This window comes from Chiloscyllium punctatum, chromosome 27 (genome assembly GCF_047496795.1).
Source record: "Chiloscyllium punctatum isolate Juve2018m chromosome 27, sChiPun1.3, whole genome shotgun sequence".
In the NCBI taxonomy this organism is placed as follows: domain Eukaryota; kingdom Metazoa; phylum Chordata; class Chondrichthyes; order Orectolobiformes; family Hemiscylliidae; genus Chiloscyllium; species Chiloscyllium punctatum.
This window is the reverse complement of record NC_092765.1, coordinates 22,771,955-22,788,187: the sequence shown is the minus strand read 5'-3', so window position 1 is coordinate 22,788,187 and position 16,233 is coordinate 22,771,955.

Sequence of the window (16,233 nt, the reverse complement as noted above, 5' to 3'; positions counted from 1 at the left end):
ACACTAACAAGATCCCATAGACGACAATGCGATTGTCATTCTGTTACATCTCGTGGTTAGTATCTTAATACCCTGTATACCTTTAAAAGACATGCTCATAATATTCACACTGCATCATAGCACATGACATGAGGATCTCATATTTCATTTTGTCTCAGATCAATTGGAACATGACATTCTACGAGAAACTTGGTTCTGTATAAAGTAATAGTTTAGCATTAACCCACACACTTGTGTGCCTTGGGAATGCAATTTCTTTTACATAAGGGTTAGTTGCAGTAAATGGATGTTGAATTCTTCAATGCTATGATATCCATGCCCTTTCTGATGTTACAGGAGATATCAAAAGCATTGTAGCACCAGATAAAATACTCTGTTGGAGATGTACTCACAGAGAGACTGAATCACCTGAACAACTTGGTGTAGGGCAGGAAATGTGCAGAATCATATGAAGATTCACATGATTCACATGGCAAGGTCAATCTCAATGTCAGGTATAACTTGCTGCATTTTGTAACTAAATTCCAGGTACCGAGGTGAGATTATTGTGAGGCAGAATGAGTTGCCTATTAAGGCGAATTATTGTTTATTAATAGCCTTACTAATTGCACATCTTACCCCAATAGTATGCAGCTTCTTATTGTACACTGTTCACTTTCTCTCTCAGTTGAGCCCAACTGGATGCTCGTAGCACTCCTGCCTAGACTTGTCTTTTTGCAACTTACCCCACAGCCAGTGATACCAGACTTACAGTGCTGTTGCACTGTCTAGCTAGTTAACTGAGACAGGGAGCCCAGAGCCCGTCATCGTTCTCAGCAGTTCTCAGTCAAGTCAACGAAGGATAGCCTTCGGTCAGGGATTTGGGCACAGTATTGATTTGGAACCTCTGATCCCAGTCCAGGAGCTTGGGCACGGTTAGTCAGCCAGTCAGTTCAGCCAGAGTCAGGTCTTCTCATCAGGAGTGATGACTTGAATGCCAGGTTGCCCATCACCCATCCTAACTCTTTCTGCCCTACTGTGTGCTGTTCTCCTGGAATGAGAGAAAAACAGAAATTAAAGGTATGAGAAGTGGGTGATACTGCTGTTACTATTGGTGCAGGTGAGGAGATATCCAAACAAGTGATTGGACAGCAGGGGCCATGCAGGTTAGGTTGTACCAGGAGTTGGGCATTAACTGCCCACTTAAGGATCTCAACTGGCGATGACATGGGAAGGCCATTCATAGGGCCTTTCACCATGGCCTTCATAGGGGCAGAGGTGAGAAGTAGCAGAGCTCCAGCAGTTTCTCTTCCAAACTCATCTTGGCCAAGGATATAAAATACTGATAGGAGGCTACTCAGGCCATAGTGCTTATGCTAGTACGTTAAAGGACTATACAATCAGTCACACTCCCTACTCTTCCCCTTTCAAGTACATACCCAATCCCCTTTTGTAAGTTACTACTGAATCCACATCCACCATGCTTTCAGACAATATCTCCAAATCATAAACTTGTATCCCTCTATTTAAAGATTGCATCAAATAAACGTTTGTCCCTTTCAGTCTCACAACTGTTTGTTAATAAACCAAACAATCCCATGTGAGGGAGAGTCAATAGGCAACAATTGGTTTACACAAGGAATTCGCACTCACATCTGTTTGTTTTTAGTCTGCAATTTATTGCCTACACAAAGCAGCTGTTCAGGCAGTTACTTCAGGCCTAAGGATTGTGATTATAATGCCTGTACATCCAGATGTGTGGAATTGTCTCACCATTTAGTCATCTCTGTTGTGGCAGATTAGTATTAATCGCAATCTTTGAACGTTCCAGATACATGTTCAATCAAGTTGAAGACCTGTGTTAAGCCAAAACAAACAGTTTTAAACATCCAAAAGCACAATTTTTTGTTGCTTCATCCAGGCATACACATTTATTTTGTCACTTCCAGATATAATTCATGAGTTTAGATGTGTCTCCAAAGGTTATAAATTTCATGGGATTTTCAAAAATGATGCTGTTTCAGCAGAGGGAATAACAGGTGTGAAGAGCAAAAGGGCAACGCTTTCCCAATATTTAGTTGTAAGTTATTTCACTTCAAAGACGTAATATCAGCACATGTCTCAGGTTTGATGCATTCCTGGAACAGTCAAGGATAGCTTGACTCCTCTGAAAGTCAGCCATGTTGGCTCTTAATGGAAATTTGTGGTTCAACAGATGCAAGATCTGACACTCCATAAATTTTGCTACAATTCCACCACCCCACCCCTCAATCCACCTGACTTCAGGTTTTAAAAATATTGTATTGTTATTCTTAGTAAATAATGGTGGATGGATCCCTATGTCAATACCTGCTTTGTGTTGAGTTGGTTGACCTCTGTCAAAGATTTTTGACTCCATTGGTTAGTTTTAGGGTTGGGTTCGTTGGGGTTAAGAATCTTTCTCCTGATCACAATCCAATCACTGCTGTTAGAACATGCCTGCATGTGGACTTTGGGTGAGGACATCATCCAGTTTGTTTGCAATAGAACTCGAAGTTCATGAATGGTCATAACGAGAGTCATTAACACTCATGGAGCCATGAATCGGTATCTATGCAGGAGTATAATGCTCAGGATGAATCATTTAAAATGAATATATCTTTTTTATATTATGGATCATGTACCTGTATTTTCATGGTGGAAATAATCTGGTTAACATTTGTTTAACTTTATGTCATGGGATATCTATGCTTATTTTGTTGTGGACAGGTAAAACTATCTTGAACTGCCTCTGTTCTTTCAAAGATTATCTGTCAGATTTCATGGCTAGAAGATTTACTCGACCAATACTTCAAATGAATGGATTGCCTTATGATGAAAGGCTAGACAGGATAGATCTGTATCCACTGGAGTTTAGAAGAGTCACTGGTTATGAATTGAAACTTATAAACATTTTATGCGGACTTGACCGGATGGATGTTGAAAGGATATTTCCTCTTGTGGGAGAATCTAGAACTAGGGTCAATGTTTAAAAGTAAAGGGTGACCTATTTAAGACATAGATGAGGAACTTCTTTTTAGAACACAGAACATGGAACATAGAAAGGTACAGCACAGAACAGGCCCTTTAGCCCATGATGTTGTGCTGAGGTTTATTCCTAATGTAAAATATAGTAACTTCACCTACGCACCCCTCAACTCGCCGCTATCCATGTACATGTCCAGCAGTCACTTAAATGTCCCCAGTGACTCTGCTTCCATCTATACAGCATTCCATGCATTCACAACTCTTTGCATAAAGAACCTACCTCTGAAGTGTCCTTTATACCTTCCTCCTAATATCTTCAAACTATGACTTCTCGTACCAGTCAATCCTGCCCTGGGGAAAAGTCTCTGGCTAATGATTCTATCTATTCGTCTCATTATTTTGTACACCTCAATCAGGTCTCCTCTCTTCCTCCTTCTCTCCAGAGAGAAAAGTCCAAGCTTATTCAACCTTTCTTCATAAGGCAAGCCCTCCAGTCCAGGCAGCATCCTGGTACACCTTCTTTGTACCCTCTCCAAAGCCTCTGTATCTTTCCTATAGTAGGGCGACCAGAACTGGACACAATATTCCAAGTGTAGTCTCACCAGGGACTTGTAGAGCTGCAGCAAAACCTTGTGGCTCTTAAACTCGATCCCCCTGTTAATGAAAGCCAAGACACCATATGCTTTCTTAACAACCCTATCCACTTGGGTGGCAACTTTGAGGGATCTATATACTTGCACATCCAGATCCCTCTGTTCCTCCACAATTTCAAGAATCCTGTCTTTAATCCTATATTCAACATTCGAGTTCGACCTTCAAAAGTGCATCACTTTGCATTTATCCAGGTTGAACTCCATTTGCCATTTCTCAGCCCAGTTCTGTATCATGTCTATGTCGCACTGCAGACTGCAGTAGCCCTCGATACTATCAATGACACCTCTAACCTTTGTGTCATCTGCAAATTTACTAACCCACCCCTCAACCTCCTAATCCAAGTCATTTATAAAAGCTACTAAGAGCAGAGGCCCAAGAACAGAGCCCTGCGGGATCCCACTCAACACTGTCCTCCAGGCAGAATACTTTCCATCTACAACCACTATCTGCCTTCTGTCAGCCAGTCAATTCTGAATCCAGAGTCAAATCTCCCTGTATCCCACACTTCCTGACTTTATGAATGAGCCTACCATGGGGAACCTATCAAATGCCTTGCTGAGGTCCATATACACCACGTCCACTGCTCGACCATCGTTGACCTGTCTTGACACCTCTCAACGGGTTGTGGTGTTCCCTTCCTCAAAAGGCAGCGGTTGCAGAATCTTTAAGTAGTTTTAGGATAGAGGTAGATAGATTCCTGATGAACACAGAGATGAAAGGTTATGAGAGATTTACAGGAATGTAGTTTTGAGGTTAAAATCGGATGATATTATTGAATGGAATGACAAGCTCAAAGGGCTGAGGGTCTACTCTTTTATCTTGTCCATATGTACAATTAGTTAACAACTCCATGATTGTTATATTATGTGGCTACCATTGTAAAATCAAGCAAACAGTTCATTTCACATTTCTGATGTAAGATGAAAAGTAGGGAAGTTGTTTATTTGCAGTATGCAAGCAGCCTAAACAGAGATCTAAAATTTTAAATCCCTTCTTATGATAACTAACAAAGAGATGGTTCAGTATCATAAGAAGGGATTAAAAGTTTTAGGCTGCTCTAAAGTGCACACAAAATGGTTGTCATTTTATACATTTTGTCTCCATTTCCCATGCTACAGGGGAGACAATGGCCTAGTTGTATTATTGCTGGACTGTTAATCCACAGACCCAGGTAGTGTTCTAGGACATAGTTTCAAATCCTGCCTCAGAAGATGATGGAATTAGAATTCAATAACAAGCCCAGAATCACGAATCTAATGTTGACCATGAAACCATTGCTGTTTTTCTGAACAACCCATTTGCTTCAATCTTTAGCAATGTGATTGACTCTTAATTGTCCGCCGGGCAAATAGGAATGGGCAATACAGATGCTGACCTAACCAGTGACACCCTCATTCTGTGAATGAATAAATGACAAAATGGCCAAGTTCCATCTTTTAATGTTGATTGTGTATGCAGGTAGTTGAAGACTTTTTTATAAGAATTGAAAATTCTTTAGAGCGAGTCAAAGATCTCCACTACCTTGAGCGAAACCAATGGCCAAGTGCTCAGAATCGATGGTTCCTTTTTTAAGTAACTATATAATGCGGTTCTGCAGATCTTCCTGTTGTAACACTCGGAACAATCACTCCAACTCATTCTGACAGTGAATTGGAATTTCAGAACAAGAAACTTGAATGAGAGTCAATTCAGGAACTAGTCTCAGGGGCAAGGCACTGATCCCTTAAAAATACTTACCGTTGGAGAGGATTAAACTGTTGCCCAATAAATATTTAATTGCATATGCATTGTTCCAATATGTGGATGGTAGGTTTGCAATGCCTGCATTTCCTTAGTTGTCCTAACAGGCTCCAGTCTGCTCTCAAATTCACATTTGAAAAAAAAACAGTTGAATGAGCTTCTTCTTCTCAATGTCTTGGTTCAGAAATTGGCCAGAGGCTTCTCCACTACTGTCAACCGCAAACCTACCTTCACTGGTCAATATACACTAGTGGTTGCTAAGAGGTCAATTGAGAATGATTGACAGCTCACCTTCTGTTAATGAGTAGCTCATTAACTGTATGTTGGGTTTAGGTCATGTGATTAACTTCCCACCACAAGCAGAGCCTGAGCAGAGGGCACCAGAGAAAGGCCATCAAGGGAAATAGGGTCTGGAGGCTGGGAGGGAAAATTCATAAGACCCAGAAAGTGAGCTCTCCAATGGAGATGAAGCCCAGCAACAGCTGGGAACTGAAAGCATTTAACACTGAAATAAATTTAAAATTTAACTTTCCTTCATTTTAAACATTTTTTTATAATTCAACTGTAAAAACTTAATATGTACCAAATATTCATATTTCTATAAATTCATATGTTGCCATTTATTTAGTTTTAGTATCTCATGATATTTTTTCATTGGTTGGAAGTGGCTCTCATTAAGAGAAGGTTTAGTGACTCCAGGTATACACCTTTGGATTCCTACGGTTCCAGTCAATAGAAGATTGACCTCATCGACAACTTTGTAAATACAGCTTGAGCCATTTGTTCAACGTGCAAACATGATGCTGAAATACGACACATCACAACCACCTTGTTGGATAATGACTACTCCGAGTAGATCATGCTTCTCTGTATAACGCACAAACACATAAGATTCTTTAAAGCTGTTAGTCTTGTAAAGTGCGCAGTCTATTTCAGATTACCCCAGAGGGATAAGGTATGCCAAAGGTTTGAGCAATAATTGAAACTAGATGATTCTCACTTCTGCTATACATTTGCAACACAAGTGGCGTTTGCTACTAACGGGATGCTGCTGTCAAGCAAAATGGATCTTCTAGGCATCACACCAATGAATAATGTGTTGTACCGATTTTAGTGCCAGTGTCATGCCAGGATTATAGTTTCCACATCTCAAAGACTGGTAGATCCTGTCAAACTGCACATGTTTGAAAATAAAAATTGCAGGAGAAACTCAGCAGATCTGGCAGCATCTGTGGAGAGAAAGTGGAATTAACATTTCGGATCCAGTGACCCTTCTTCAGCTCCAAAATGTTAACTCCTGCTTTCTCTCCATGGATGCAGCCAGACCTGCTGAGGTTCTCCAGCAAATGTTGGCATCCCAATGAAGGATTGTGCTGACGTACATGATTTTGGTAACCAGAAGTGTGGAAGCTGCACCATTATTTTAACAGCAGAGTTTAGTTCCAAAAATATCAGGTCATCCTGCTTTGGACAGAGCAGTCTTGGCATCCCAGCTCATTGTCTCAGTTCATACTCAGATTTTCCATTTGTTTCCCTGTCCTATTGCATACCATGCTGGATACTTAACATTTGCACACACAGTGCATTAGCCAATCTCTATTTGAAGAAATGTTTTCATCAGCCAGCTTATTAAGCAAAAGCTGGAGTAAGTGGAAGAAATGTCCAAGTATTGTCAGGATGAAAATAGTTTGAAATTAGTTTGAAATTAATGCCACACTAACACTTGATAGTGTCTATATTTTTAAAAAATGTCACTTTTCTTTTTTTAAATCCACTGTCACAGTTTCTGATGAATCCGCTCACTTCTCTCCACCTATTACTCTCCAAACTTTTACCGTTACCTTCTAATTTTTATTTCTTCTGATGGTATCAATTCTTAGCTTCAGAGTCTTTTTATTGCCCCTTTCATCGTCACTTTTCTCAATGTTTCTAATCCACTCTCTGCTGTGTCTTGTTTGGTACCAACTTGTCTGTCTCATTTCTATTCTCTCAAGTATCTTTCTTTGTTAGACAGTTTTCATTACCCACTGTAAATCTTGTACAGGATTCTTTGGGGTTCACTTTTATGTCAAATGATAGCTGTGGCTCATTTAGTAATGTTCACTCCTCTGCATCAGAAGGCTGGGCGTTTGAAGCTCCAATCCATGCTTGACTCCCAAAACCAGTACTGAGGGAGTCCTGTTCTATGGGAACTGCTGCCTTCCAGTTAAGACCTTAAACTGAAGCCCCCATCAATCTGCTGTGCCCAGTGTTAAAGATTCATGGCACTATTTTTGAAAACCAGCAGGGAATTATCCTTAATGTCCTAATTTGATGAAATAAAAGATGATCTGGAAAATGTCATAATGTCTTTTTTGAGATCTTACTGTGCACAAATTGACAGGATTTTCGTGCATTGCAGCAGTGACTTACATTTTCTAAGTGCTTAATTGGCTGCAAAGCACTTTGGGATGTCAAGTGATCATAAAAGGCATCATATAAATGCTGGTATACCCTTTTTCTCTTCCATCTTTGGCTCCTAGTATCAACAACATTACTCTGTAGAGAAAGGGTTAAAGTGCAGAATACAGATTCTGTTGCATTAAAGAAATGCTCCTGAGCTTTAATCTTAGAAGTATGGCTCCACTCCCTAATCACCAACAACCTGCTTCCCAAGACTGATTGATATCAATGGAATGGGGACCCTGATATAGCATGAAATGTGAGTCCTAAAACAACATTTGTACTCTGTTTGCAAATTTACCACAGGCAGCTTCCTACGATTGTTGGTGACTCTGGGGCAGAGTGAACTAGTATGTCTGATGAGATGAGCATTGCCTTGTTCTCTCAAAAGACAACCATTGGCATTCCTGTCAATACCATGTTTTCCATATCAAAGCATTTCTCTTAGTGGTTTGTTCACTTGTGCCTGATTTGGTAAAACTTTTTCAACTTGGTTTAACATTCCCATAAACCCCTGCAGTTCCATGATATAGTAGCACAGTGGGAACTTTTCAATAGCTTTAATATTTTGAATGTCAGTCCCGATGTTTATTGCATGAAATCTATATTCCAAGAATTTAATGGTAGGTTTTACACATTCAGATGGTTTATTCAGAGTAAGTCCTGCTTATCGCCATGTTTTCAACACTGTTCTGACTCCTCAATCAAATTCAGATGTAGTTGAACAGTGAACAAGAATATGTAAGGTATCCATATGACAGATAACTTCTTCTAATCCTTCAAAGACAATCTTTATTGTTCTTCACAAAATCAGGTGCTGAGGTAATGCCAAAAGGTAAACAATTTCTTGTGAACCGTGTAATGAATGTCCTCAACAACTTTGATTCTTCATTGAGCAATTATTGCCAAAAGCTACTATGAGCATTATCTTTAAGACCACAAGACATAGTAGAAGTTAGGCCATTCAGTCCATTGAGTCTACTCTGCCATTCAATCACGGCTGATACGTTCCTCAACCCCATTCTCCCGCCTTCTTCCCGTAACCCTTGATTCCCTTTACAATCAAGAACCTATCTATCTCTGTCGTAAATATACTCAATGACCTGGCCTCCAAAGCCTTCCATGTCTGTGACCTACTTGAATCCCTATAGTGCAGAAGGAGGTTATTCAGTCCATCGAGTCCATACTTACCCACCAAAAAGCATTCCACTCAGACGTCTCGCATATCCTGTAACCTCACATTCCCCATGGCTAATCCCCTTAGCCTACACATCCCTGAACACTATGGCCAACTTCAATATGGTGAAAATGAGGACTGGAGATGTTGGAGATCAGAGTCAAGATTAGAGTGGGGCTGGAAAAGCACAGCAGGTCAGGCAGCATCTGAGGAGCAGGAAATTCGACTTTTCAGGCAGGAGACCTTCATCAGGAAAAGTCGATTTTCCTGCTCCTCGGATGCTGCCTGACCTGCTGTGCTTTTCCAGCACCACTCTAATCTTGACTCTCAATTTCAATATGGCCAGTCCACTTAACCTGCACATCCTTGGACTGTGGGAGGCAACCAGAGTGCCCTATGGCAACACAGGCTGACACTAGCAGAATCTGCAAAGTACACATAGACAATCGCCTGAGGGTGGAATTGATCCCAAATCCCTTGCCATGTGAGCCAACAGTGCTAACCACTGAGGCACTGTGCACCCATAAAGTTTAGCGTTTTTGCTTGCTTCAACAATCAGAGGCTGGATTTCTCTCTCCAAAGTTTTTTTAAGTAGTATAAATTCAACACTGTAAAGGCCGTTACTTTCACTTTTGTGCGTTTTAAAACTGGACTGAAAGAAGAAAGAAACTTTTTGAAACCCAGGGATTTTAAAAAACAGCTACATTTTTCTATAGTAAGGAATTTGATTCCTACTGTTAACGTTGTTTTGTGTAGCTGTGGGTACCAGCAATGTGCAGAAGAACTGGAGCTGGGTGCTGTGAAGCTGATTGGTTTGTGGACAACGGGTCAAGTTTCAATCACAAAAGTTTTCTGCCTGGCCACAACAAGTTGATTGGTTGTCAGTTGGTTAAACAGCTTGAGCTGCAAAAAAGACAGGGAGAGAAGCTAGGTCAGATCAAAAGAGAAACCAGCAGATCTTCAGCAGTCAAAACCTCTCTCCCTCAGTTCTGTGGAGTAAGCCATTTTACTTTGAAGAATCTTTCCTCCAGAAGTTGTGACTTTGAATTGGATAAGTCAAAGACCTTTTATAAGTGAAACAACCACTCTGTGCCTGTTGCAAACCAGTGAAAGCAATGGGCAAAAGGTTGAGAAGAAACCATTGGATCAGTAAGAACCGACCCAACAACATTAACAAACTGCTTTCCCAGATTTTCCTCCACCCATTTTATTTTCTCTGTTTATGTTTGCCTGTGTGTATTTAAGGAAGGGTTTATAAGGGGTTTAAATTTCTAATCTGGAGTGTTTATTTAATTTAGTTCAATTATTTATCTGTGGCTTGACTCTAATAACTAATGATTTCTAACAGAAACCTGGTCCTGGTTTTTTTATCGACCTGGGTCTGAAAATCAGGTAGTCTGGGGATCTTGTGCGTTTCTTTTAAAATCTTTAACTTTTATGATGACCCTGGGAATAGTGGGGCTTGATTAATAGCATGTCACCACTGAGTCATGACAACACAAACCCAAATTGAGCCATTTGGTTTTGACACAGCAACCACGCCAGATTCCCTATTCCCACTGCCACTTGTGAAAGCAACACTCCTTGGTGCAGCATTTCTTTGATTCACTTTCTTCAACACTGGATAGGAGCTGTACTGGGAATCAATGCTTCTTAGATTACTTACTTACAGTGTGGAAACAGGCCCTTCGGCCCAACAAGTCCACACCGACCCGCCACCCAGGTCACCACCCACCCAGACCCATTCCCCTACATTTACCCCTTCACCTGAAACTACGGGCAATTTAGCATGGCCAATTCACCTGACCTGCACATTTTTGGACTGTGGGAGGAAACCGGAGCACCCGGAGGAAACCCACGCAGACACAGGGAGAACGTGCAAACTCCCCACAGTCAGTCGCCTGAGGCGGGAATTGAGCCCAGGTCTCTGGTGCAGTGAGGCAGCAGTGCTAACCACTGTGCCACCGTGCCACCCAAGCATGCACACATTTGGTTTCTGATCTCAGGGTAATCTGATTGTTTTTCACTTTCCCAGGCCACCAAACATTTTTGAAAATTCTGAGCTGAATCCATGTTACTTTCTCTGACTATCCAATTTGCCCACCTCTTAAGTGAGTCACGGGTTTGTCAAGCCTTCTTGATTGGTAATGAGTTCTCTTGATTTTCAATCACACATTGAGCCCAATACTCAAAATATACCACTATGTTATCTTTCATGGTTTCCTCTTCACAGTTATCTGATAATCAGTGAAGCTCATAATTGCAAGAAACTCTGCACTTTCCTGGTTTTCACATGCATTTGATAAATTTTATCCTGTCCATTATAATATTGTCAAAGCTGCAATAGATTTTTTAAAAATCCCAAACCCTCTCCATAGGTGACAGGTTCTTCATTTATAACTTGCCATCCAACAACGCTGCCAATTACCTAAAGAAGGTCACTAACATGGTTGTTGTTTGAAACATTCTTGTACTTGCTGGACCATCTGTACCAGTCTTTTGCCACCTTTTGGATTTTCTGGAAGCTTCCATGCTGGTAGCTTGGCTTCCATATTCCATAGTTTCCCACCACTGGGATTGCTTGCCATTCTGTTCGTTTTTCACAGTTGCTCAGCTCATGGCTGCTTTTCAGTGACTAGGCTTTTCCTTCATCCCACTGTTCCAGCCTGTTGCTGCATTTTGTCCTTGATTTCCTGCTTGTTTTCTCCTGCTTCTGAGTCGGTCACTTGCTGTCACCATCTGTTGTCATGGCAGTTTGTCCTATAACAGGTTGCTTTGGGTAGGGAATTAGAGACACTGCTGAGTCCAGGTGACTGGTGAGATTACCTTTATACTTATCATTCTGCCAATTATTTACACTTCACAGATGAACACAAAACTTAAGACAACCTTACTCTCGTGGTCTCCAAATTGAGACTCTTAATCATTATTGATTATTGTAAGATGACTACTTTTATATTCTCACCTTTTATACAAATAATTTTCTCTGATTTCCCATTCACAAGCTTTGATAATGTTAAAGATCTCTGATTCGGTTACTTCCTGCTCCTCTTTTTTTTCTCTGACCGATGCCTACCAGTTTTTCCCAATAGTTTTGAGTTAATTTTGGTCCATCTGTTTTGCACCTTCTCCTGTGCCTCTGTATCCTTTGGGCCCTCTGACTGTTTTGCTGGCAATTTCTGGCCAAACGTATGGCATTCAATTTGAATCTATATCGTGTAACACATTTTTCAATAATTTCTTAAACTAGCTTGAAGCTTTTCGTTTGCTAACAGTGTTTCTCTCAGCCACATTTTGTCCGAACCAGAGGACACAGCTAAAAAATACGGGGTCAACCATTTAGGACAGAGATGAGGAGAAACCTCTTCACCCAGAGAGTGGTGGCTGTATGGAATGCTCTGCCCCAGAGGGCAGTGGAGGCCCAGTCTCTGGATTCATTTAAGAAAGAGTTGGATAGAGCTCTCAAGGATAGTGGAATCAAGGGTTATGGAGATAAGGCAGGAACAGAATACTGATTAAGGATGATCAGCCATGATCATATTGAATGGTGGTGCAGGCTCGAAGGGCAGAATGGCCTTCTCCTGTACCTATTGTCTATTGTGTATTGTCATTAGCAGAATTTAATTAGTCATCAGCCAAATGGATTATCTTTATTCAATGTGGTTTATTCTTCCTTGAATCTGACTGCCAGCTCACAAGAAACTAATCAAAACCACCACCAGGATCAGAGGGAATTCTCAGAAATGTTATTTTGATGAATTCATAAACGTGTGCTTAATTTCTGCACTGTTGGGTTTGGGGGCAGTAACACGACGATCTGCTTTGAGCTAGATCTTCAAACTAAGTGATATTTATCATGGGCCATAAAAAAGAAAGCAAAACATGCTAGAGTTTGATAACAAAGCTGTGATGTGCATGTATTAGCAAAATTAAACTTGTCCAAATCATACTGTGTTGTCTTCTTTCTTATTAAGCCCAATTAAAATAATACCCAGAAACAGAAGGCTTGCACTATTAAACCTATAGAAGATTTAATATATTTCCTTGAATTTTCTTTTGAGGTAATTTCGTTTCATGATGTTTACATAAATCATAAAATTAAAAAGGATTCTTTTGAAACAAAAACTGGAAAAGCTTAGCAGGTCTGGCAGCGTCTGTGAAGAGAAATCAGAGTTAACGTTTCAGATCTGATGACCCTTCCTCAGAACTGATGGTAGCTTGAAAAATGTCCTATATGCGGAAGATAGGGTAGGTGGAGGGGCTAAGGAGTAAGTGATAGGCAGTGATAAAGCCAGAAGATAGAGAAGAACAGTTGGACAGACAAAGGAGTCAATAACGATCTGGCTAGAAAGGAGAATAGCTATTAACAGAGACTGTTAGTGATTAACAATAGGTAGTGTCTAATGGCAGACTATGTGATAACAAGGTCTGATGTGTGTGCTGGGGGGCTAGGACATGGGGGAGTTCAGCCCTAAAATTATTGAACTAGATATTGAGTCTGGAGGGCTGCGGTGTTCCCAAGACCAAAATGAGATGTTGTGCTGAACTTTGCTGGAGCACTGCAGCAAGCCTGAGATGGAGGTTTTGGCCAGGGAACTGGGTGGTTTGTTAAAGTGGCAGTCAACTGGAAGGTCAGGGTCTTTTTTGCAGGCAGAACTTGGATGTTCTGTGAAGCAGCCACCCATTCTATGCTTTGTTTCTCCAATGTAGAGGAGACCACGTTGTGAGCAGCAAATGCAGCAGATAAGATTGTGAGAAGTGTAGGTAAAGTGCTGCTTTACCTGGAAGGTATGTTTGGATAGTGAGGAGGGAGGAGATAAATAGGCAGGTGATTACAGGGGTAGGTGCTGTGCAGCTGTGGTGGGGTGTTGGGAGTGAAGAAAGAGTGGACCAGGGTGTCCAGGAGGGAACGGTCCTGCAAAAGGTGGGCAAGGGAGGGGAAGGGAATATATGTCTGGTGGTGGCATCTTGCTGGAGGTGGCAGAAATGGCGCCTGATGACCTTTTGAATGTGGATGCTGGTGGGATAGTCAGGAAGGACAAGGGGAACAAATGAAGAGTATGTTGTGGTCAGAAAACCAGGAAGAACTCTTTTGGTCTTCTTCATGGGAGGGGTTCCTGCCCTTAATTTAAATTTGTGCAAAATTCTGTGAGAATATCAGACAGAAATAAATATCAGGATAAGGCCTTGGGGAGAATTTTCCCAAAGATGACATCAGCTGAGTAGCAGGGAAATGGCAGCCATTTCATTGACGGAATTAAAAACAATCTTGGAAAGTGATTCCTTCAGCATAACTTTCTTTGCTACATATCCCCAGTCTTGTTGGGACATCTTAGACACTTAAAACAAATGTAGTCAGAACAAAAGGATTAAGTTACAAGTGGAAATATTTCCAGCTGTGTACGTGATACAAAATAAATCTGAAATTTTCCCCCTCAAAGGATCTTCTTGTTGTTTTCAGGTTTTGCCTATTAGCTTATTCTCTCTCTCTCTCTCTCTCTCTGTCTCATTTTTCAGCTTTTGTTAATTTTCCTCCTTTGCTGTGGAGCTGCCAAAGGCATTAGTAAACCAGAGATCAAAACTGGAATGTCTGTCACCACTATAACTTTAGGGATAGCCAGTGGCTTTGCAGAGAGCAGTCTTTCTGCTCCAGCAACAGTTTGTAGGATGGCCTCCAAGATCCAAGTGCAGAAAATCCAGGCAGTGTAGTACTGAGCTGGTGCCACACTGTCATACGTGCTGCCTTTCAGTCAAAGAGTCAGCATGGAAACAGATCCTTCAATCTAAACAGTGCATGTTGACCATAATTCCAACTAAACTAGTTCCACCTGCCTGCACTTGCCTCATATCCCTCCAATCATTTCTTATTCATGTACTTATCTAAATGTCTCTTAAATGTTCGGACTGTACTCTGCATCCATCACTTCCTCTGGAAGTTCATTCCACACATGAACCACCCCTGTCAGTCACTTGCACACCTCCCCGTCAGTAACTTGTTCACCCATCCCTGCATCAGTCACTTACACAACCAACCCTCCGAAGTCACTCACCCACTCATTCACACTCCTGACTCACTCATTAACCCACACTCACCAGTCACTTGCTCAACCTCACTCACTCGTTCACCAGGCCAATCACTTACCCATCGCCTACTTGCTCACTCAAAATGTGCCTGTCCCCCACTTTGACATCCTTACCAGCTTCCATTTTGCTCCTCCACTTCCTACGATATCTCCCCTTCTCCCTGCCCCTGGCAGCACATTTGTCTTCCATATCCTTCTCAAGTTGGTGTCTCCCTGCAAACCCAGATCTGTCCTGAAGAATCCATTTGGGCTGAGTTAAATAGTTCACATTGCCTAGCTCACTGCTTCACCAATCACAGACTGCTTCTCTCCCCCTTACTGGTGACTCTATTAGCAGCAAACACAAGAGAGAAGCAGCCTCTGATTGAAGGAGTAGCTCCTTGCAAATTATTATCATTACCACATTGCTATTTGCGGAGGTTTGCTGTGCATAAATTGCCTGTTGTGTTTCCGGCACCACAACAATTATGGTATTTCAAAATATCCTTCATTAACTGAAAAAACACATTGAAACATCTGGTGGTCATGTAAATGCACTATCTAAATGCAAGTTTTTTCTGTTTCTGACTACTTGGATTATTTGCTCATTATTGCTTTATTACTCGGAGAGTCCTAATTTACTGTAAAAGGCTCTGGGCCGTGCTGAGTCCATAACTGGTGCTACATAATTGAAAGTCCTTCTTTTCCTCTGAGAGCACCTTAGCAGATCAATGTGCTTCAGTTCCCCACAGCAGTAACTGCTGTCTACATTTTCTGAGCCAAGTAATGCTGTATCTAATTATTCCTCATATTAACATATCAACAGTCCCCATTCACAGATTGTCTAGTGGGAAACATATTCAGGAAGACGGAAAATGAGTGGATGTGGTATTGTCCTGCAGCTGTTTTTTATTAGTGGTTACAGTTACAGTCTGAACCTATGGAAAATATTTTGCTAGATTTTATGACCATAGAAGTCTGAATAACAGTGACTGTACCTTCAGTAATTTGTATTTCTTCAGCAATGCTTACTCTTTGTAAAATTTTAATTTTATGCTTTATGGTCTTTTACGGATAGCAAATAGTACATTTTGCCAACTTATCCACTCATTTTTAACCAAAGTTTCCTTCGCTGTATCCCAATTATGTAGTTCAGCATTGAAGTCAGTTGAG